The sequence below is a fragment of the Conger conger genome, chromosome 12, assembly GCF_963514075.1.
Source record: "Conger conger chromosome 12, fConCon1.1, whole genome shotgun sequence".
NCBI lineage: Eukaryota > Metazoa > Chordata > Actinopteri > Anguilliformes > Congridae > Conger > Conger conger.
The window spans coordinates 29,814,860-29,837,574 of NC_083771.1; the positions used below are offsets into that span (position 1 = coordinate 29,814,860).

The 22,715-nt window shown below is 41.1% G+C and overlaps 1 pseudogene; it reads right to left on the bottom strand.

Moving 5' to 3' along the window:
- Positions 1-1,304: 1,304 nt before the first annotated feature.
- Positions 1,305-10,124, bottom strand: LOC133141813 (glutamine synthetase-like; annotated as a pseudogene).
- Positions 10,125-22,715: the final 12,591 nt, after the last annotated feature.

Genomic DNA, 22,715 nt, shown 5'->3' on the forward strand with positions numbered 1-22,715 from the left:
CTTTAATAAGTAGATTGCCAGTTCAGCTAAGTCAGTTCTGCTTCTCCCAGTTTCCAGCTTCCAGCTGTGCCGCAATGAGGGCAAGGTTCGCCCCCCATTAAGCACATAAAATGCGGACCTTCCATGACCTAGATGGCTAATTCACACCGACACTTACAGGGAGTCAAGACAGAGGAGTTTGGGGGGTTGGTGCTGCTGATTCTTGGATTCTGCCTTACAGCTGCTCTGGCAATTTTCACATTCTTCCATCAATGATTTCAGGAAGATTCATCTGCATTCTGGTCTTTGGAACTTTCATTTCAGTTTCTTTGGATTGTTTTGGGAGACACGCTGGGGTTTGGCACTTTCTTTCATTGTTTTCTTTTGTGACTGGTATTTGTCTTTGTCTGTTACTTCTTTGTTTAAGGTAGTTGAACCCGTCTATAGATTTGACATGGATCTGTGTTGTTTTAGTACATTTAAAAATTGAGTTGTACATTTTGATGAAGGTTAATCCGCCTATCAAAGAATTTGGGTGTTAAAACAGCTGGATTTGGAAATTGACCATATTTCACCTTAAACTTCACTTCCCCGACAGGCTACAGCAGCAGAAGACCAATACCTCTGAAGAATAAGTCTATTGAATATCCAATAATGTGCTCACTGAGTGTATATACAATCACTGAGCACTTTATTAGGAACATATACTTCCCTACATAGTCATGCAATTCTCTAATCAACCAATTGTCTAGCAGCTGTGCAGTGCATAAAATCATATAGATATGGGTGAGGAGTTCAGTTAATGTTCACATGAACCATCAGAATGGGGAATACATGTGATCAAAGTGACTTTGGCTGTGGAATGATTGTTGGTGCCAGACAGGGTGGTTTGAGTATCTCAGAAACTGTTGATCTCCTGGGAATTTCATGCAGAACAGTCTCTAGAGTTTGCAAAAATGGTGTGACAAATAAAATAAAAACCAGTTAACAGTAGTTCTGCGGGAAATAAATGACTTGTTAATGAGAGAGGTCTGAGGATAATGGCCAGACTGCTCAAAGCTGACAGAAAGGTAACAGTAAAGCAAATAACCACACACTTCAACAATGGTATGCAGAAGAGCATCTCCGAACATACAACGCGTCAAACCTCAAAGTGGACAAAGTGGACCAATAAGTCAAAAAAATTAAGTGTGTCACCATGTGTGTATAAATGTGTGTAGTGCAATGCCTATTCTCCATGCGTAATACAGTTCTGTGCGTGTATGTCTATGTGTAGTACAGTTTGTGTGTCTGTACATTTCTCCACACGTAGGAGAGTTATACACTCACTGCATCCCTCCCTCTTGTCTCATGGCCTCTGTACTGAAGTTGGTATGGCAACCAGACCCAGTCCAGTCTCCCTGCACGGGTTTGGGGTCCAGGTTTGCGATCACCCCAAAGTCTTCACACACGCGGTGCAGCAGGAAGCGAGCCATCCACAAGTGGTCCGGCATCTCTATACCTTCACACGTGCCCACCTGGAACTCCCACTGTCAGGGACAAGGATAGGAAGAAGACAAGAAATAAAGGAGGGAGCAAAAGAAAGTGAGTGGGAGGTATACAGACTGATATCAATACAAGATATTGAGATGGCAGGTATGTCATCTGCCAGATTGTAACAGATTTGCTACCAATAATGCCACATACCAGTGGCACTTGACTGTGAGACTGATGACTGTAACTAAGCTGCACTGAATGAGTGTCAATATGTAAATAAGGCGTACTTGTACAATACAATTTGATCAAAGTGAATCATGTGATGGCAAATTGGCAATTATGAAATACGATCGCAGGATTTAAGATGTATTAGTCTCCACCATTCACCAGATCAGTTCTCCATTTTACAGTTTTATAGCTTTATTAATATCTTTGCCAGGAGTGCCAAAATTTGGGAAGACCCCTGGAGACAAAACAATTAGTGATCTACTTGTGGTTAATGCTACATGCACTAATTCACTTGCATTCTCATAAAAACCTGAATTTTCAACAATAGTGGCAAACCTCAGATACATCACCAGTTGAAACATTTTGATACCAGGGTTGGAAAGAGGGTTGGAATCGATTGAGTTATCTGCTCTGTATACCTGAGAGGGCATGCATTCTGCGTTGGTACCAAAGATCTTCACTCCAGCGTATACGCAGGCCTTGTAGTGACTGTCCACGATGTCTCGGCCAAACGACCTGCCCGCGCCCACTCCGCAGAAGTATGGGCCTAGGAGAGCCAACAAGTGAGTCCTACAACTATAATGCTCCTTAATTCATTAATTCTGTTTCATTTCAGTTCATTTTGTGAACTCACTGAAGCAAAAAAGGAATTTAGCCCAAACTGACCCTGATTTTATGGTAGCAGTGTAAAAAACAAAAACAAAGTGAGTCTACAGCAGTCATACTCTTCATATACCTATCTGATTGCCTGTCTGTATCAGGAATCGCTGCAGTCTGGTTCTACTGGTTAAGTATATTGGCACAATTGGTTTGCGTTATCTGATCAGGCCAGGGCTTAAAACTTAGCTTCCTTTCACAGTAGGTGGCTGAGACTCAGAATCTACAACACCCAATGCTCGAAAAATGCATTCTCCTTTCCTCCACTCGTCTCCTAATCAACCAAATCAGAGGAGGGAATGAGTGAAGGAAAAGAGGATATATGATTTAGACACACCTTTTTACCAGATCCCATGAAGGTGAAAGGGAAGGATTTGCATTTATTTGTTTGTTAATGAGCAAGCTCTCTCTCCCTCTCGGCAAATAAAACACACCTGAAAACAGGACTAACTGCATATCCTTGTGTCTCGCTAGTCTAGTCAGCATGTGCCACTGTCATTTTATGTTCCACCATTTAGGTCCTTTTAGTTGCTCAACATAAAGCTTCTTCATATAATAATAATGATAATAATAATAATTAGTATCGCTATTATTATTACTATATTATTATTATTATTATTATTATTATTATTATTATCATTATTATTATTATTATTATTCAAATTCATATAATAATAACATTAAATGAACTGTGATGATTTCAGGACTACTCACCCTGGGGTCCTGGGAACCCCCCCTGGGGCCAGCTGTAGGGGTGCCCATCCATGCCTTGCAGGACGTACTCTTGTTCCATCCCAAACTAAGGCTGAAAATGCTGTGCTGCCTCCATTGCTTTATTGCAGGTGAATCGTGTGTTTTGCTCTGGACAACACAACACAGGCATAAGGTCAGGTAAGGGTTTCTGAATAATTTAACTGCTTCCCCAACTGTTCCTGCTCCCTTGGATCCCTGGGTTCAGGGTCTAACGAAAGGCACGATCGCCACTGGATGTCAGCAAGAACACAGCTCTTTCCAATCGCTTATTTTTTACCTCCTTCCTTGCATCCTTTCCTTGCTCCACCCATTGGGGGGGCAAGGAAAGGAAGTGAGAAAAGGACACAAAGACAGGGACTGAAGCAAATGGAATGTTCCTCAGTTACAGTCATGGCAGATGTGCTGCAGATGGGGAGAGGTGGATCCACAAGTCCATCATTTATATGCCACACATTCCTAGTAACTCCTGGCTCCTAGGTCATTCAAGGAACTTTGAACAGATTGGAATGTCCTTAACGATTGCGTACCTCAATCTATTTCAGGGTCAGATGAGGAACAAGGAGACAAGGCAGGGTAAGATAAGTAATTGGAATGAGGCCAAGGATTCCAAATACTTTGAATTTCATTATAAGTGCAAGTCCAGGGAATGCATACAGGTGGAGGTGGGGTACTGATGTGGGGTGATGAGGTGTGATGAGGTATAGTCCAAAGGAAGGGGGGAAGCCTAAAGGGTAGGTCAGGTATAAAACCCAATGCAAGAGGAGAGGTGGCCTCCCTCCTGGTTAAAACAGCAATAAACACCAGATCAGGCAGCAAGTGACTCCGGGCCGGATCTGCCCCTGTTCTTATTTCGGGCCAGTAGTACTTTCAACATAGTGAGGTGACCTAATGCTATATTTGTGTCTGAGTTCTTAGGAACTATAAACACTGGGCATGTGCACATTGTACAGATAGAGGGGTATGTGGCAAATTCTAAATGTGCTGTAGGGTGGAATGGAGTGGTGAAGGCTAGAGATTCTGATCACAAGGTGCAGTTGGGCTTCAAAAAAATAATCAGTACACCCAACGGGCACTTTTGTTGTCTCAGAGCAGGGGGCATATACTTCAGCACTACCTGTTGAACAGTGAGTGAGCGTTTCTGGGCAGAGCGTGTGTTTGTGTCCGCTTTCTTTTACTGATGAGAGGGGGACACTGCAGTACTGAGCTGAAACACAAACAAACTGGAGATTCCGAATCAGGAGGAAAAAGGACTAAATGTAAAAACAGCGACTGCATACATGGGGAGGACTGTACCTGCAGGCTCGCGGTAGCAGTTGAACACCTCACAGAGGACCAGCTTGTTGGGGTCATGGGTGAAGGGGTCCCGGAACATCCGCACGGGGATCAGGTACATGTCACCTTTGTAGCCCTCTGGTTGGTATGTGGTGGAGCCGAAATTCCACTCTGGGATATCTGCCAAAGAGAGGACAAAGTAAATATTCTCATAATTATTCATCATTATTACAATGGCTGATAATAAAAAGTGATTTAAATTAGTAAAAATACAATTGATGGTAAAAGGATGTTAAAATAACAATTAAAAAATACAATTAAAGGGGGCGACGTGCATGCATATGTGTATACACATGATCACGTGTGCATGAGAACCCATTACCCTCAATGCTGCTGGGCTCACGATCCAGTGTTCGATTCTTGCAGCACAGACGCTCTCCGGTGTGATCAATCCAGACATAGGTCACCAGACACAGGCCACCCTGGGGCAGGGCGAGGTAGCGCTGCAGCTGAACCTTGTCCAGCTGAGAGCTGAGTGACACTGAGGACATGACTGAGGGAGAGGAGACCAGTCAGAATGTATCTGTCCAAACTGTATCAGTGGGACACAGCAGAAAATGGACCACACTACTATACTGCAATCTTGCAATCTGATTGGTTCATAGGGATACATTTTTTATATACCACTGCTTTGCATTCAAATGCTTGTTTACAGTTCTGGTTCAAGCATCACTGATGATAAAAAACCTTTAGATTCTTCACGATGCATGTCAATCCCCTTGCAGCAATGTTGCCCAGAATTAGCAAATAAGCATGGATGCAGAGCTACACACTGCCTCCGCTTTCAAATGATTCAGAGACTATCCTATGTGGGTCTTGATTTGCGAGAGAGATTTGTCCGTAAGCAGTGAACCGGAGAAAGAAGAGCAAATCATATCCAAATAATAAAACAAATAGACCTACTCAAGATGATCCCTTTAATTTTGGACAGTTTTTCAGTCCTTGCACAATGGTACAAATCACCAAAAAGACATAAACTCTTGTTTGCTCACTCACAGCAGCTTGCAAGCTAACTAGCTATCCAGTTCTCCATGAAGTTTTACAATTACGCTTCTTCCTTGTAAACTATTCTTGTAATGTGGATGGATTGTGTCTATAATATGTCCCGGTTCAAGGCTTCTGTTTTGATGAATTTCCAGGGGGGCCCACTTGCCGTAATTTTGCCAATTTGGTGATTAGTTTCACTTTGGCTATCAGTTAATCAATACCCTCGTGCTGACGACTGATTCCAATTGTGTGCCGCGTGTGGTCTGATTACCGATGAAGGTCAGCTGCATGTCTGGTGAAGATGACTTGCATGTTATTTGTCCAATTCCCATTGGACGTTTTGTTTTTGTTTCTCATTTGTGCAGTATGTGAGGTATTTGACTGATTCTCATTTACCTGTTCTGGTGGAGTTTATGGGAGCTGAACACGCAGCAACTTGGGGTAGTGAGGACAGTCTGTCACACATTCACTTTCACTTTTTTTTTGTGCACAAATGTTAGACACACGGCACTTGGAAGACAGGATTCCTCTGGGAATTGAGACCCTGTTAGCAGCTTCCTTCTGTCTCGGCCAAGTGTTTGAGTTTTGAGTTTATTGCATCCCTTTTCTGTATGCTTGCTCTCATTGGCTGTTCATCCACATAGGTTATGTCCGCCTTGTTTAAACGCAACCTTTAGGAAGGAAGGAGCTTTAGGCTGGGTTAAAGTGGACCCAAGAGTACTGAGGCTCTGGTAATTAAGGCTGGCCCGGACCTCCTACAGCTTTGATCAATCGTAAGGAATAAATCAATATTCCCCCTATCCATATGTGGAAACTATTCTTGTTGTGGCTGTGTCTCTGTTTCCTGTAGTGTGCTGTTTCCCAGTTTGACAGCCATCTTACGTTTACTTTAGTATAGCGAGGTGTTTCTTTTTGCCACTTTCAAAAGTAATTGTTTTTGTTATTGTCATCGTTTATGTCTGTTATTGTGCATTTAGCACTAAGTCTCAATTGGACGCTGTCGGAGGTAACATCCTTACTAGAGACTGTTGTGTTTGTTCAAGCCTTGACTAAACCTCAGTTAGTTATTGTTCTTGTCACGTTTCATGCTTGTCACGTCATGTTTCATGTTTAGTCATTGTCTTAGTTATATTATTGTCATGTCACGTTTTATGTTTGTCTAGTCTCACCGCGTTTTTATGTTGTATTTCTTGTTACGTTTCATTTTCATGTCTTGTTATATTTCATGTTTAGTTCTTGTTCCGATTTATTGCTTAGTCTTGCCATGTCACATTATATAATTTATTCATGTCACAGTTCGCAAACGTATGTCACGATTTATGTTGTTTCGTGTTATGTTGTTCTGTTCATTGTTTAGCATACACTTTTTCGTGCCTTTCTGCAAACCTTACATTCATGCTTTCTCTCTCTCCCTTTCTGTCACTCACACTTCCCTAATTGTTTCAATTTCCCTTGTCTTCTTACTAATCGACTAACGCTGGATCAGGATTGGGTAATACTAACATTCTAACGTATGTTACCTTATGTTTCTTGTGCATGTCATTTACTAATTTACTAACGCTAGGGCAGGATAGGTTTATTACTAACAATTACTAATTATCTCGTTAACTTGTCAATCCTCCACACCTGATTTCCATTCTCATGCTGCTCTCAAGCTAATTGTCTGCACCTGTCTACACCTGCATATAAGCTCAGCTCCATGTCATGTCTTTGCAAAATTGTTGCCTCCTGTTCGTCAGTGCATGTTTAAGTGGTTTGTCAAGCTATTGTCTGCTCGTTAAGATCCAAGCCTGTTTATTGACCATTGTTATTGACTTCTGTTTTGTTGACCATTGCCTGCCTGTACCACAAACTTTGCCTGCTGTCTTTGTGCTTCTTCCCCGTGGAGCGGACTTTGGTCTTGGCTCTTGCGCCGTCATCGACCCTGAGCCTGCCTACTGTCCATCTGCACTACTACCCCGCTAACAGCTTTCCTGGTTACTGGATTTTTGCATGGTATACTGATTTTGAGACTGCCTTCTCCCTCGGTACTCTACTTTGGTTTTGGCTGGATTTCACGTGTATGAATTTCTTGTTTTTCGACTATACTCACTGGACATTCCCTGAATATAGCCCAACCTCCCAACCTCCGATAGCCCGGAGTGTCAGTATTAATGTATATTTGCTCTTAGTGTGTGGAGTTCACAGAGATGAAATGCATGGTCCTGGGAGACTGCCCCTCTCATGGGAGAGCCTCGCAGGACTCGCCGTCCGCCCAGGGTGCTGAGTTTGATAAGCCTTGGAGCAGTAGGTGCATTCAGTTGGTGTATTTGTAAGTCTCCTGCACAGTCAGTTGAGCCTAGGTGAACGCCTGTTGAATATCTGTGGTTTCTGACTTTCCTAAAAGTCAAGTGGTGTACATCATCATTGGAGTGTTGCCTCTCTCAGAGGAGAACCTTGCAAACTCGCTGATAAGCTTGGGGTTCTGTGACTGAGACCTCCGTCACTGCTTGTGCACACTTCCTACCCCGTTATTAGGATTCCTGCTTCGCCAGTGGAACTAGGGGTTTAATGTGTTTCATGTTTTCCTGTCTCTTTTTTAAAGCAATCCTGCTTCGTCAGTTGAATTAGATTGTTAATGTTTTCCGTGTATGCTAGTGTTAGGGTCAGTATTCCTGCTTTGTCAGTGGAATTAGAGACTGGATGTCTCGTGTGTCTTTTGTTATCACTTTGCCGTTCCCGGTCCTAGGTAGGCTATACCGCAGTTTTCTCCCTGGCAATGTTTGTATACCTGTCTCATACTCGTCTCGTCTTACGACCACCATAATCAGTAGGACGTGAGGTTGAGTTTCCCTGCCATTTGTTATTTCCTCGCTCAAGTCAGATTAGACCTCTCGACCGTTTCGATATGTCGTTTTATTGGTTGGCTAATAGCTGGGGAGTTATTTATTCCCTTTCTCGGGGTGTATCCCTTGTCTCTCGGGATGCCCCCAGAAAATATTTGTGGTTATCTCATGTCTTGTGGGTAACTTTTAGAACCCAAATCGGTCGTGTTTGGTCCTCTGACCCCGCTCCCTTACGTAATATCTATATTATTATGTTTTGTAACCGTTTTATAAAAGCAATAATTTTTTATTATTTTTAATCAAATAATTCACTTGTGGTTAAAGGACAGATTTCCAACTGTTACAAAAGAGTATTCTAATACATTTTGCTTTCACTGTGTAGAAATTACAGTGCTTTTTATAGATTGTCTCCCGATTTCAGAGCACCATAATATTTGGGACAACTGGCTTCACAGGTGTTTCTAATTAGTCAAGTCAGGTGTGTTCAATCGCTTCCTCAGCACAGGTATAAGAGCTTTCAGTATCTAGTCTTGATTCTAAGCTTTTCACTGCCTTTGGAGTCAACAAGAGGACCAGAGTTTTGCCAATGAAAGTTAAGGAAGCCATTACGAGGATAAAAAATCCAAATAAATTTGTCAGAGACGCCAATCAAGGCCTACCAAAATAAAATGTTTGGAACATCATTAGGCAGAAAAATATCAAGTTGAACCTGCATTAAGGGACAATCATTAATGACAATAATTAATGACTCTTTCCTTTAGAGAGAAAAAAAAATCCTTTACGTGTGTAATACCTCAAATTTCTGGCATAGCAACAGCCTGAGGAATCCTTTGAAGAACTGAAACGATTCAATCCAGTGACAGGAAGGCATGTACTCACCAAAATATGTTTGTTGTATTACCCAACTGCTATTCAATTATTTAATACTGGTCTCAGTTCCATCATTATATCCTGGGAAAAGTCATGTCAGTTGATTTTCTTCTAAATTCCAGCATCAATGCTTCTTAAAATACAGTAGCTTGGTTTGATTTTCTGGATTAGCCATTTTTTTTGTTTTGATTCCTCTTCTGGGATATTATTTTTGTTTTGTTTAATCTTTGCATAATAAAGAAATTAAATATACCAAAAATATATTCAAATATTATCCCCATGGACAGTAAGAAAGATGGTGAGGGAGGCCATACTGTAAGTAACCCAAGGATTGAAGTTTTGGTTGTGTATTGGTTTTTTGCTGCCAATCCCATGAAATACCTGTAGTCTGAACTGAAGAGGTATCCCATGGATATCAATGATTCTGAAAAGATCTGCATGGAGGAATGGTAAAAAATCTCTCCAAATGTGTTCCCTAACCTTTTCACTTATTAGAAGTAATCTTCACCAGGAGTTTTTGCACAAACCAGGGGTGCCAATAATGAATAATGGAATGGAACCTGTTTTCTGGGGAAATACATTTTTATTGGAAAATTCTTGGTTGATTCCATTGAATCATTAATAAAGCACACTGCTTTATACATGTTGGAAAATAAATGTCATGACAATAATTATATGTTTAGTTTACAGCATTTGTGTGCATATTTATCACAGGTGCCAGTAATTCTGGAGCCCATTGTATTCTAGCACATCAATTCAATTTCTGTAAAGCATGCTGCAATTGTTTACCTGGGCAAGCTCCCCCATGTATAACCACACATAAAATAATTTTAAAAAAAATGTTTTAACAATATAAAAACCCACTTAGATAAAATATACTATACTATGTAATACTATGATAAAAATGGAAGCCAACTTACTTGGGTGCAGCAGAACAGTCAATGAGAGAAGCTGTGCTGTGTAGATATTCTCTCCCTCTGCTGTGGTGTTGTAATTTGATTTTAGTTTTTAAAGGGTGCTTTATGGGAGCTCTTAGTGACGTCTAGTCATTTGTAAGATGGAATGCTACTATCCCTGTACTAGCAAAGTGGTTTTTTTTTCATACAGCGAACAAAAAAAAATTAATTAATTAATTGGGTGTTGGTTAATTTCATAAGAAACAACAATCATAAATCTAGCTGCTAGCAGCTATGGGCGGGTCCATGCTCCAAGGGTGCAGCAGAGTTGGTGGCATAGTTGTGCCATTGACACGAGGAACAATATTTTAACACTGGAATTATATAACACTTCCCCTTTGATCAATGAAGACGTCCTGTTATCAGTTGGTGGCGCTATGATAATGAACCTATATTGGCATGTGGATGTCATTATGACTCAGCACTGAGCATACATGTGACCTCTCAACCACTTCAAACAGTACACAGTGAAATTAACGTCACACCTCCTGTTTCCTGAGAATTTGACCTACAGTACATGACATGACAACAGTGTGCATGATTATTTGTGCAATATAGTGGCATAAATCTACTTAAACATCATGCTGAATGAATTTGATGAATCCTCGATTATATAACCCGATATAAACTATTATATAACCCGCACTGTTGTCAACTGGTTGCACTATGACAGAAAGCCTCTCTTGCTATGTGCATGCGATTACACTCCAATAACAAAAATATGAATAACATGTACACATGAAACAATGTACAGTGATATGCTGTCCTCTTCCTTCTTGTGCAAGCTGTCATAAATTCAAGGCCGTGGCATAAACACACTGTTCAAGATATATAAAAACTTCCTTGCAACTTACCATCATGAATATTTGACATCATGCTGTCCAAATTTGGTATGAATTTCATGCACCCTCTTGGAGGAGAACGGATACGACTCTATATAAGACTACTATATAAGCTGGTGGCACTATGACAGTGAGCCTTTCTTTGTATATGGATGTGATTTCACTCCAACATCTGTCAGGTTCTGTGTTTTCTGTTACCTGTTTTGTCTAAGTCTTTAGAGTTTTTGTTTATTTTTACTCTCTGTGCACACCATAGTCTGTCTGTCAATTCATTAATTCCCTGTTATTTGTTTCACCTGTCTCCCACTTCCTGATTGTTTCCCATAACTGATTGTCCCTCTCATTATCTGTGTATAAAAACTCCTGTTTGTGTAGTTTGTTGTCAGATTGTCATATGCATTTGCCATACTCTCCTGCATGTATTTCTATCTGATCTCCTGTGTGACCTGTTTTTTTTTTTTACTACTGCTTTTTGGATTTCCCATCTGTTCTATTTTGACCCGCAGCTTTTGGATTCCCTTTGGTTTTCAAATTTTGATTTTGGATTTTGTTTCTGTTTGGACTGCCTTTGTGTTTTCAACTCTTCACCTGTGACCACGACCACTCTCTGGATTATCTGTTTCCCCGAAGACCCGACCATTGCCTGAAATTTTGTTTACGAACTGCCTGATCTGCATTATATCTGTTTGCTGGTTCTCGACCCCTGCCTGTCTGTTCTTCTCTGAAGTTAATAAAGACATTGACATTAACTTCTGTGGTCATGCTCCTGGGTTCAGTGTTCTGGTGCCTGACAACTTCAAACATATCTGTAATTTTCAACCACATTGTGGTCATGATGTAGAAGGAAATTTAGTATCAGGACTATCTTGAGATCTTTCTCACCACATTTGGTGTGAATGTGATGAACCCCCTTGGAGGAGTATTTAAAAGTCTAAAATGGCTGACTTCCTGTTTGTCTGTCTTGAGTAGATGCCCACCAAATTTGGTGCATGTAGGTGAAAATGTATACCCACAATATAAGATAAACGCTTATTTAATGTATATTTCAATATACATGAAATAAGCTAAAATAGATTTGTCTGTAATTTACTTTAGGCCACTGTTCAATAGGTATTGACAGGTGTGCGGACATAGTGTATGTCCTGATTGTCACATCTGCTTGACAAGAACTAGTATCAATAGCCTACAGAAATGTGATATTAAAGTACAGTAAAATAAGTAAGGAATAATCCATGATGAGGTGTTCATTATGTTAGGGATAATACCTTATGAACGAGTCAGTTATGTAAGGAATAATCCATGACTAGGCGGTTATTACAGTTTTAATGCACGATGTGGAGGCAAATATCTGTATAATCACCACCTTGGAGTGGATTATTCTGCTTATAACATGATCTTTTACTGAAGATAAAAATATAAGCAGGTGTCATCAATATTTTTGCCGAATTCATCTAGGAAGACAACACTGATGCATGTGGGCCTTTAATGGGCTTCTGACATCTTAGTGATAGATAGAATCTAAAATGTTTGTAAATAGCAGTGACGTAGGTTTTGTGAAAAGTACCCAACCCCTCCTCCTCCACCTCACTGTGTTCACATTGACAGTGACAAAAGTGCAGCTTCAGTGGAGAGAACACAATAGTGAAGCATTTGTGAGAGGGATCAAGGAGCAAAATAACCAGTAAATAACTAACAACTGACTAACAAATTTAGAAGATCAACAGGGTTCTCAAAACAAGTCGAAAGGCTTTTGGCTTGTCCCAAAGATATTAGGCAGGCTCAGAGATTTATATTTAGCAATGTCATCCGATAATTATGCAAAAACATGCATCATGTCACATGGAAAATCATTTTACGAATAGCTCAGAAAAATTGCAGTTAAACACTAAAATATGCATAGTTTCCAACCAAAATTTTATGTGAATCAGTATGGAACACAAATCAAAGGCTCAACGATGATGTGAAAAACATGAAAAATATGCATAATCATCAAGTGTAACGTTAACAAACATTTGTATTTTAAACTAAACAAAGTACTGCAAGACAGATAACTGATCATTACACAGCTATAACTACAACATTATCCAAAAGGAAATCCAAAGTAAGAAAGAGAGAAAGACAGGTTATTGAAAGAGGGTCAGGGGAGCCAAGGTGCTGTCTGAAAAGATGAGTCTTCAGTCTGTGCCAGAAGATTTCCAGGGTTTCTACTGACAGCAGTGGGAAGCTCATTCCGCCACCAGGTCCAGTGGGGCCAGAACAAACAAGAGGCCTGGCCTGTAAGTGCAGATACGCAGTGGTGAAGCCAGCCAACCGAAAATAGCTGGATGGAGGGGTCTGGTACAGTAGGTGTGTTGGGTGATAATGATGATCCAACGGAGTTGTCCCTTTGTCAAACAGGCTAGCAGCAAGGGTTTGAATTTGAAGAGAGCCGATACAGGTGAAACAGGTGGCCAGTGGAGGGAGATGGAAAGGATGGTGCTGAGTCTGAGGACGTTGTAGATCAGGAGAGCAGCAGCATTCTGAGCTGCAGAGGTCTGATGGCAGTGGTAGGGAGGCCTGCAAGGAGGGAGTTGCAGTAGTCCAGACAGGAGATGATTGGTGCCTGGACTAAGAGCTGGGTTGTGCAGGCAATGAGGAAGGGACGGATTTCTGAATATTGTACAGTAAGAATCTGCACGTCCAGTCACTTCATTGTAAAGCGGTGCATTTTTTGAGCCAAAACGTGAGAAATCTGTTTTCACTAAGCTCTGCCTTTGTCACTGGGGTAATCCTAGACCAGAGAGCAATGCCCTGCTCTGCTCTGCAGACTGCTTGCTTCCATACCCCACTTACAGTAAAACCCCTGAATTCTCTAGAACTCCATTCCTTTCAGTTACCAGTAGTCATTGTTGCAACAGCATTGGGATGTTGGGTTAAAAACGTTCTAATCACATATTTCTGATCTTACACTTTAAAGGCGTCCCTGTCAATCCTGCAATCGCCCTGCCTGGCCGTAAGACAGTTTCTTGCTGTAGAAGGTGATGTGTAGGGGTTGGAATATTTGTGTTATTTCGTATTCATGATGCCTTTACATTACAATGTGATTATCTTTACTTATGTTCGCACTTCTGCGCACAATGTCTTGAATGTGACAGGTGTTCCATGTCACTTGCGACAGGATCTACATATCAGCGCTTTGTTTATATACTGTATGTATCTGTAGGAGGAGTGTGCGTGCAGCTAGGTTGACGCAGTACGACGTGACACAAGCAGTTCTCCTGGTGTGATGTCACGATGGCGCCAGTGGCCTCTCTTCCTCCCTCTACACAATCGCTCGCTCCTCTGAACCCTGCAGGATAATGCAGAGTTAGTCCATTCGTAGCCTCAATATTCAGGCTCATAACATCAGTTCTACCAGCCTGATCCAGCTGAAACTGTGACATGTAGCCCAACAAGTCGGCTAAAGCTGCTAGATGTAATGAGATTGCACAATGTGAACAGAAAACCAATTTCTTAAACCTGATTTATACTTTGTCGCACAACACCTTCCATAAGTGTCCGTGTGGCAAAAATGAAGGCATATCAGACCTGCAGGGATCTGTTGGCAGCAATCATCAAATCTGGCCTCAAATCTAAATCCGGCCTAAATTCCAGACAATTAGCTGAACAGTTACTGCTACTGTCTTAAAAAAAGTCTTCACACCTGACTCCCAGGTAAAGGGAGGGTGGAAATACAGCAGTTCTCAGATGTCGAGGTCTAGGATTTGATGATTCCTGCTCAGGCGTGAACCACGGTAATTTATAGAGCTGTTAGCAAATTAAAAACAAGACAATTAGTTGGAACAAAAACCAGTATGCAGACCGGCTTTCGAGGACCAGACTTGTTCCACCCCTGTTCTCGAGGTATGCCTCATTGAGGAACACTTGTCAAGAGGGTTGTCCGGCAAAGTATGAATTAGACTTTAGACTGTGAATATAAAACATACTGTATGTCAGTAAATTACACAGATTTTGCTTATTAATCATTGTTAATTGTGTCAGGACTAATTCTGGGGTAATTTCTGAGGGTATACCAGAGTCACTCCATGACAGAAATTTAATAAAACAGCATATCACTGCAATCTTTATAAATGCAGAGCGGGTTATCTTTCACATTTCCAACCGTGTAATAGGGACTGCCATTTGGCCTTCAGCACTCACAATATGAAATGAAGCGTTATCAAATCCGTCTTCGGGCTTACTGTTGACTGGGGGCACAGTCACTTGGTCCTGCTAAGATATGGAAACGCACCATCATTACAGCTGGAACAAAGACCCCTTCATTATGGCCAGCATGCCAATGTCACACTCCATCTTATTGCTGTTTCTGTCTATTAACTGATGAGTATTTCTCCAAAAAACTACCATGACTCACAGCTTGCTGCAGGGTGAGACAGTTTAATATGTAAAATGTGTACCGCAAAGTATATGTTGCACTTATACAGTATGTTGCAATAATAAATGATTCACATTTATTGGAAGTTTTTCAATTGAGGGCCATTGACTGTAACGTCACGTACTGTGGTCTTTGGATCGTATGCTTCATTGGCGATGCCACAGCTGACTTGTGTCTGGGCTTGCCCCGAGGGGCCGGCATTTTGCTTCCTCCGCAGGTAAAACGCCAGCAGGCCAGCCAGAGTGACCGCGAGCAGCAGCATCACAATGACTGACGCTGCGATCCCGCGGTTGTCATCAGAAGGGGGTGGGGCTAACAGGGGAAACAGGAGGAGCATCTATGCACAGAACTGCATGGCAAGATATTAGATTGACACTGATAGACTCTCTCAGACTCATAAAAAGTCCAGAGAAATTACATTCAAAACGATTTACTGTGTGAAAGTGCACGGATGGCATCCCCAGGATGCCCAGGGGTCATGCAAGTGAATTAACAAGTGAATTGACCATGTTTGCTTTATAAACCTGCAGGAAACATCACTATTTTATTTTAAATTGCTGTTATTTATGAAGGAGTACGAGACAGTGTGTCCTACAGTCTGTGTCCAATGCATTTAATGTCCTGTGGTACTCTGACGAGACATTTCCTGAAATGCTAATAAAGTCAGTATGAGAGTTGAATTCGGAGAGAGGCGCTGTCTCACATTTTGTATCTGTGTTCTCCCCCGCACAGTTGACTCCTGGTGTGTATTGAATATCATCCAGAGCCAATGTTCCTCCCTTTCACCCCCTGAAACACAATCTACCACACACACACACACACACATTTGCATTTATTTGTCTCAGATGATAATTTTATGTGACTGTTTGTGTGTATATTTGTGAGTAAATGAGTCTAAGTGTTTGTGTGATTACATGCATGTTTGTGTGTGTGTGTGTGTGTGTGTGTGTGTGTGTGTGCATGCGTGTGTGCATGTGTGTGTACTCAAACTCAAGCCTGCGTATGCACGTTTGCACGGCTGGGAAGCGACAGCGGCAATGCAGTACCTGGTATTCCTCCTGAGAGATTATGTCGATGTCAAAGCGTCTCCACACTTCGATAACCTGGCCCACACTCAGCAGCTGCACCTGGTCCTCTCCAAACAGCCTCACCACCAACAGATCACCTGTCTCTGACTGCAGGGTATGGTCGAGGGGCGGAGTGGAGTAGTGTTTCTCTTGTGCTGGGCTGGACCAGCCACATAGACCTTTCTCCAGAGTGCACTTTGCGTTTGAAACACACACCCACAGACAAACAGACACAAAGACACACAGACACACACCATTAGCGTAATAGTCTTTCCCTGACATCACCATTGGGATGTAATTGTTCCACGGACAAACAGTGCAAGATTACCACTTGTACGGGTACAATCAGAATCATTAGACTCTCCTTTCAAAGACTTTATTTCAGATATGCATATTACACTACATTACATTACATTACAGGTGCGTTGAGGATCCTAGAGGAAAGTACAGTTCCAAGTGCTAGCATGATCACATAGATACAACTTGAACTAGTTCTCTGACTCTCAATTTCCGTTTTAATTTCATAAAGGTTTTGCTTTGTTCAGTCCTTTTGTCCGTTTTCTTTGTCTTGTTCTTTTTTCTTGTTCATTTTTGTTTGGCATTTTCTGTCAAAAAAGGTTTGTTAAAACTCAGTTCTCTTACTCTCATACACACTCACTCCCTCTCCCACGCATCCGAAGTGTGGGAATTCTTTAAGCAAAACCCCAGTAATATGATACTTTGCACACTGTGCAAAGACTTAACGGCAAATCAGAGCAGCACGACGGCCATACACGAACACTTTAAAAGAAAGGATCCAGGAGCTGTGATGCTAGTTTATCTAGTTTGTTATTGTTATGTATATCGTATTCATGTAAATACAGCGATGATAATAGTTGGAATTGGACTGGACTGTTGGAATTTTTATAACACCAAAGTTACACTAATGTTACAAAGCCCTATTTCTACTGCCGAGTTCTGACAGCTCCAGCCACTTAACGTTATGCACACCGGTAAGCAATATTAGGCTACTGTGTAACTTTGTAAAACTTTGACCACGGTTTTACATTCCATTAATGGCATCAGCGATCGAGCGTTTTGTAAGAAACAAAAGGCAACATCAGCAGCTGTTATAATTATCAATGTAAATACGGATATCCCGTTCCAAAAGTAGTCATAAAAAAATCTAGTCTAAATGAACCAGTTGTAAGGTTCGTTTAATAATGCGTCTAATTTTACGTAGGCTATGTGCCGTCTTTGCAGTGGAAATGGCAGACGGTCAAAGTCATAACATGCGCAACATGTGTAATCTAAATAAATAACTAAATTAATGTTTATTCAACAAATTTGAATCTCAATGTTTCCAAGTCCAACGTTTGCCATTACCCTAATAAACACTTAGCCTAATGAACAAGTAGCCATGTGCACACTGCGTAGTACACAGGCGAACACAAACACAAGCATCAGCAAGTAATCTGTGATCGTAGTGCAACCCCTCCATCGGATAATCTCGTTTTTATTTTCACCATGCAGTAGCTACAGGCATAGATAAACTGTATATAATGAAAAACAATGTCATTGTAACTGGTGGGTTATATTATTTCAAGAGAATAAAGTAGCTATAATGAGTCAGTTAGACTCGAGAGATTAATGGATAATAAAATTATCGTTAGTTGCAGCCCTAGCAGGGAGTACATGCTATAGTTAGCCAAGGAGATCAAGAAGAAGCTTCCATGTAACATGAAACAACTAGGCTCTGTCAAATTCTTGTCACCCAGCCATGTTATGTTTGCTAATATACCAAAGCTAGATTATATTCCCTTCTTCCTCTCTCTCTTAAAATGAGAAATAGTTCTTGATCAAAACAAAAGGATCAGTAAGATAATAGTTTGGAAAGGAAAGGTTCTGAAAAGTAATGACATAAAAGAGGACAGAACTGAAACATGCAAGCAGTTAAGCATGTAACAGGTGTGTGATATGGCAACAGAGAGCAAATAGGAAGCCAAGCTCGTGAAAAGTTTCATAAGTAAGCTGAAAATCTAAATAGATCTTGGGATAAGAAAATGAAGGAGAAATTGTTAGAAGACATGAAGGCGAGAAGACCACAAGAGGACAAAGTGAACAGTCAAGTGCATCTTGTAAGCATATTGTTTTAATATTATAATTAAGGCAATTACTGTGATCTGTATTCCAGTGTAGGCCTATTGTATGAATGCTGGTGCTTGTGTATGTAGACAGAAAACAATGAAAACGGAGAGGAGTGGAAAGGAGAGAACAGAAAAGTACACGTCAATTAATTCATGGATAACATTTAATAGTCTTTACTGGCATCTGAACATTAGAACCTGATCTGATTAATTTCTTTATTGTGTGGGTTTAAAGATTTAAAGAAATGCAATGTCTTATGTAATGTTTGTGGTGATAACAGGTATGTGTGTTGTGATGTGTGTGTGATCATAGCAAAGTAGGCTATACCAATAATGCTTCGCAATGTAGTTTTGGCAAACAACGTTTCAGGACACTTTGGGCTGATTTTAAGCAGACCTTTGGCTATTGAACTGTTCAATGCTTTGGGCTGGATATTTTTCCTGGACCTGGCAACCCTGATTCGGACAGTGACAAAAGAGCAGCTTACCCATTGAACATGCGTTAGTGGGCCAACGTTGGCTAATAGTCGTTATGGTTAGCAGCCGTTACTGTCTCCTGCCAACGTTGGCACATTATTGTTGGAATGAGTCTGTCAGGGTTGGAAGGCAGTACCGACTATGGCCACCAGAGGGGGTGCTTTATTACCTTCACCTGGTAGTCATTAGTGCCAGCCAGGTACCTACCTCTGGAGAGTATTTAAAGCTCTCATTTTCCATCGGTCTTTGCTTCGGTGTACACTTAGGCTCTGTCACCCAAGCTGGTATAGCACACGGTAGACTCTGGTAGTTGAGTTGGGTATTGTGCTGGGTATCAGTTCTTTCTGAGCCTTTTTCGAATCACAAAACTATCAATATAGGTAAGGGGTTCTGCTCGCTGGCAGTGTGCCTTATGCGAACACCTTCCTTGGGGTTGAGTTTCCTTGTTTACTTTTATTTTTCGGCTCGTGTGAGTCTGTGGGTAAGGGACTGTGTCCCGGGTATGTATTTTTATTTCTAAGTTTTCCGGAGCTGCGACTCCTGGTGTTTTATTTTCGGTGCCTAGTATTTTACACTAGGTTGTACGTTTATTTTGGGTTTCCCCCCGGTTTGGGGTTTGAGTGCTCACGTTTATGCACTCTGTTTTTTGTTATTTCTTCGCCCTGGTTTTGATAGGTAGCTTTATTTTTTGAGCTGTTATTTGGGGCTCTTATTTGTTCGGAGCCGTCTCCTATTGTACCACGGTCTCTGCTATTCCCCCGGGGTCTTGGTGGCGGACACTTCTGTGTGTTCGCTTACTTAGGATGACCCTTAGTCGTGCTTGGCTCTCCGCACCTCCTCCTCGTCAGAGTCTTTATCCCAAAGGTCGCATATTCATCGTAAGCCAATGTTGGCACGGGTGGCATTGTGAATTTTACACAACGGCCGCATTTCCTCGATATAACGCTGATAAGATACAACAGCCACTGGATGATCGCGAGAACATTTTTGAAATTCAACTCAAAATATTCAAGACACTCGGATCCTCTTATTTTCTAAAGAGAAAACTATACGGTTCATTTACAAATAGTGCATGTGCTTGTGTGAAGTCTTCCCTAGTTTTCAAACCGTTTATTTTCGGGTATGTTGTTAATTACTGTAACTTGCCAGTACGGAACGACAAGAGTGAGAGTGGCTGCTGTTTGTGTCTAACGTTAACTATCAGCATAGGAACGTTTTTAAGGACTAGTCCCGGTATCCAGATACTTGCTAATGTAACTTAAGAGAAAGATTAATGTTGACTAAATTAATTATAATCAATTAATTAAATATAGTGACCGTTTGATGTACTGGAAGACAGCTCTTTATATTTCTATATGCATAGCGATAACAATGCATTATTGGTTAATTAGCCACGTTAGCTCAGTGAAATGACATCACGCTTTCTAGAAAAGATCTCGTTTCACTCACCTCTGCTTGCAGCTGGTTTTCAAATGCCACACAGCGCCTTCAAAAATATGCAGAATTGTACAAGACCATAAATGTAGGTGAAGCCCCCTTGAAGATACTGCAACTATTTGACACTAGGTGGCCTGCCGTCAGTGAGTGCGTGAACCCTATCATTTCACAGTACGAGGATCTGAAATTGCATTTCCAGTTGACAAAAGACAGTGAGGGAACCTATGCTGCAGACCTGCTTTATTAAATGTACAATGACAATATTAATCAGCTCTACTTCAAATTCCTCCAACCAGTTGGGTCAGAGATAAACAGTATTAATAAAATCTTGCATCTGGACACACCCAATCCTGCAAAACCTCTAGCAGAGCTTGTATCATTCTACCAGTCTCTACTTGAGCGTATAGCGTTGCCACAGACATTCCAGAGCTGGCTTGACATCATGATGTATACCCTGTCTGATAAGCATCTTCAGGGTAATATAGGGGTAACCAGGCAATATAGGACATGTAAAAGAGATGCAGGGACTACATGCTACTTGAGCGAATAGCACTGCGACAGACATTCCAGGGCTGGCATGACATCGTGATGCTCTGCCTGTCTGATGAGCATCTTCTCCCCTTTGATGCTGTAGACTTAGAGGTGCAGTTCTGTCTTAATAAATCAAGAGGAATAAGTGATCAGGCAATATAAGATATGTAAAAGAGATGCAGGGACTACATGCTAGAGTTAGCCAAGGAGATAATTTGTATTTTCAGCATGTAGCTACAGGCATAGATAAATTGTATATAATGAAAAACAATGTCATTGTAACTGGTGGGTTGTATTATTTCAAGAGAATAAAGTAGCTATAATGAGTCAGTAAGACTTCATAATAAAACGTGTCAATACATTTTTAAATGTTCAAATGCAAATTGAATTGATAAAATAATCGAGAGATTAATCGATAACAAAATTATCATTAGTTGCAGCCCTAGCAGGGAGTACATGCTATAGTTAGCCAAGGAGATCAAGAAGAGGCTTCCAGGTAACATGAAACAACTAGACTCTGTCAAATTCCTGTCACCCAGCCATGTTATGTGTGCAACTAAGCCAAAGCTAGATGATATTCCCTTCTTCCTCTCTCCTAAAAGGAGATAAAGGAAAAGCAGAGGACAGCAAAGTTGAAGACTTTTGGATTGAAGTTGCAGTGCACATAGATGCAGCAGATGAGAGATTTTTAATGACTGGGTAACTTTGCCCTGTCTCTTCTAGCTTTTCTGCTGTTGAACGGGCTTTTTGCCAAATGACTCGCTTAAAGAACAAGCTGTGAAACATAATGTTAAATATAATGAGGATTCAAGCTTATATGCAGAGAAACAAAATGTGCTGCCACAAATTCAACAATGCGCTCTCTTCACTGCAGATATCCAGTTCTTGCTTCCGCTTCCCTGTGCTTTGTCCCAGTTCATTCTGACTGGTTTGCTCTGTTTTTTGGCTTTTCCAGGTTTTTGATTCTCTGCCTGGTTTTTGGACTTTGTGTTTTGGTTTTTGTACTTGTACCTTCGCTTGTTTGGACTCCCTGGTTACTGAACTCTCCCCGTTTCCCGATTACGCTGTCTACCCCATATGTCCGTTTTTGGATTGCGTTATCAGATCTTCCCTTTGGTAATAAAGCCTGCCTTTTACTATATCCCTGAGTCTGCTATTGGTTCCCTGTCCCGCACACCTGACAATTTGAAATGAAACAAGAAATATAAGGGTAAATTGCAGACTGTCAATTTTCATTTCAGGGCATTTACACCCAACATGGATCCAATGATCCATGTTAGGGGACCAAAAGTAATTGGACAAATTAATCTTAAATAAAGTAATCTTATTGAATATGTTGCATTCAATGTCTGGTGATCCATAAACATCTCCAGACACTGGATCTTCCTTGGTGATGCTCTCCAAACCTGTACCCAACTTCCTGATTGTTTTGTGGTCTTTTTTCTCTTCACTCTTATCTTCAGCAAGTGAAACACATGTTCAATTAGATTCAGGTTGTGTGATTGACTTGGCCAGTCAAAAACATTGTACTTTTTTGCCAAGAAAAACTTGTTGCTTATGTCCGTTACCTGCCTCCATGAAGAATTTCAGTGAAAATTATATCACACTACAATCACAATACTCACCTCTCCCCCGGACTGTTCTCACTACATTGCCTCTGTCTGAGCAAAAAGATTGTGGAGCTGGAGGGCCAGGTATCTACCCTGCACCAAATCCAAGAGGATGAGCGGCTTCTGGACTCTGCTGCTGCTGCTAGTA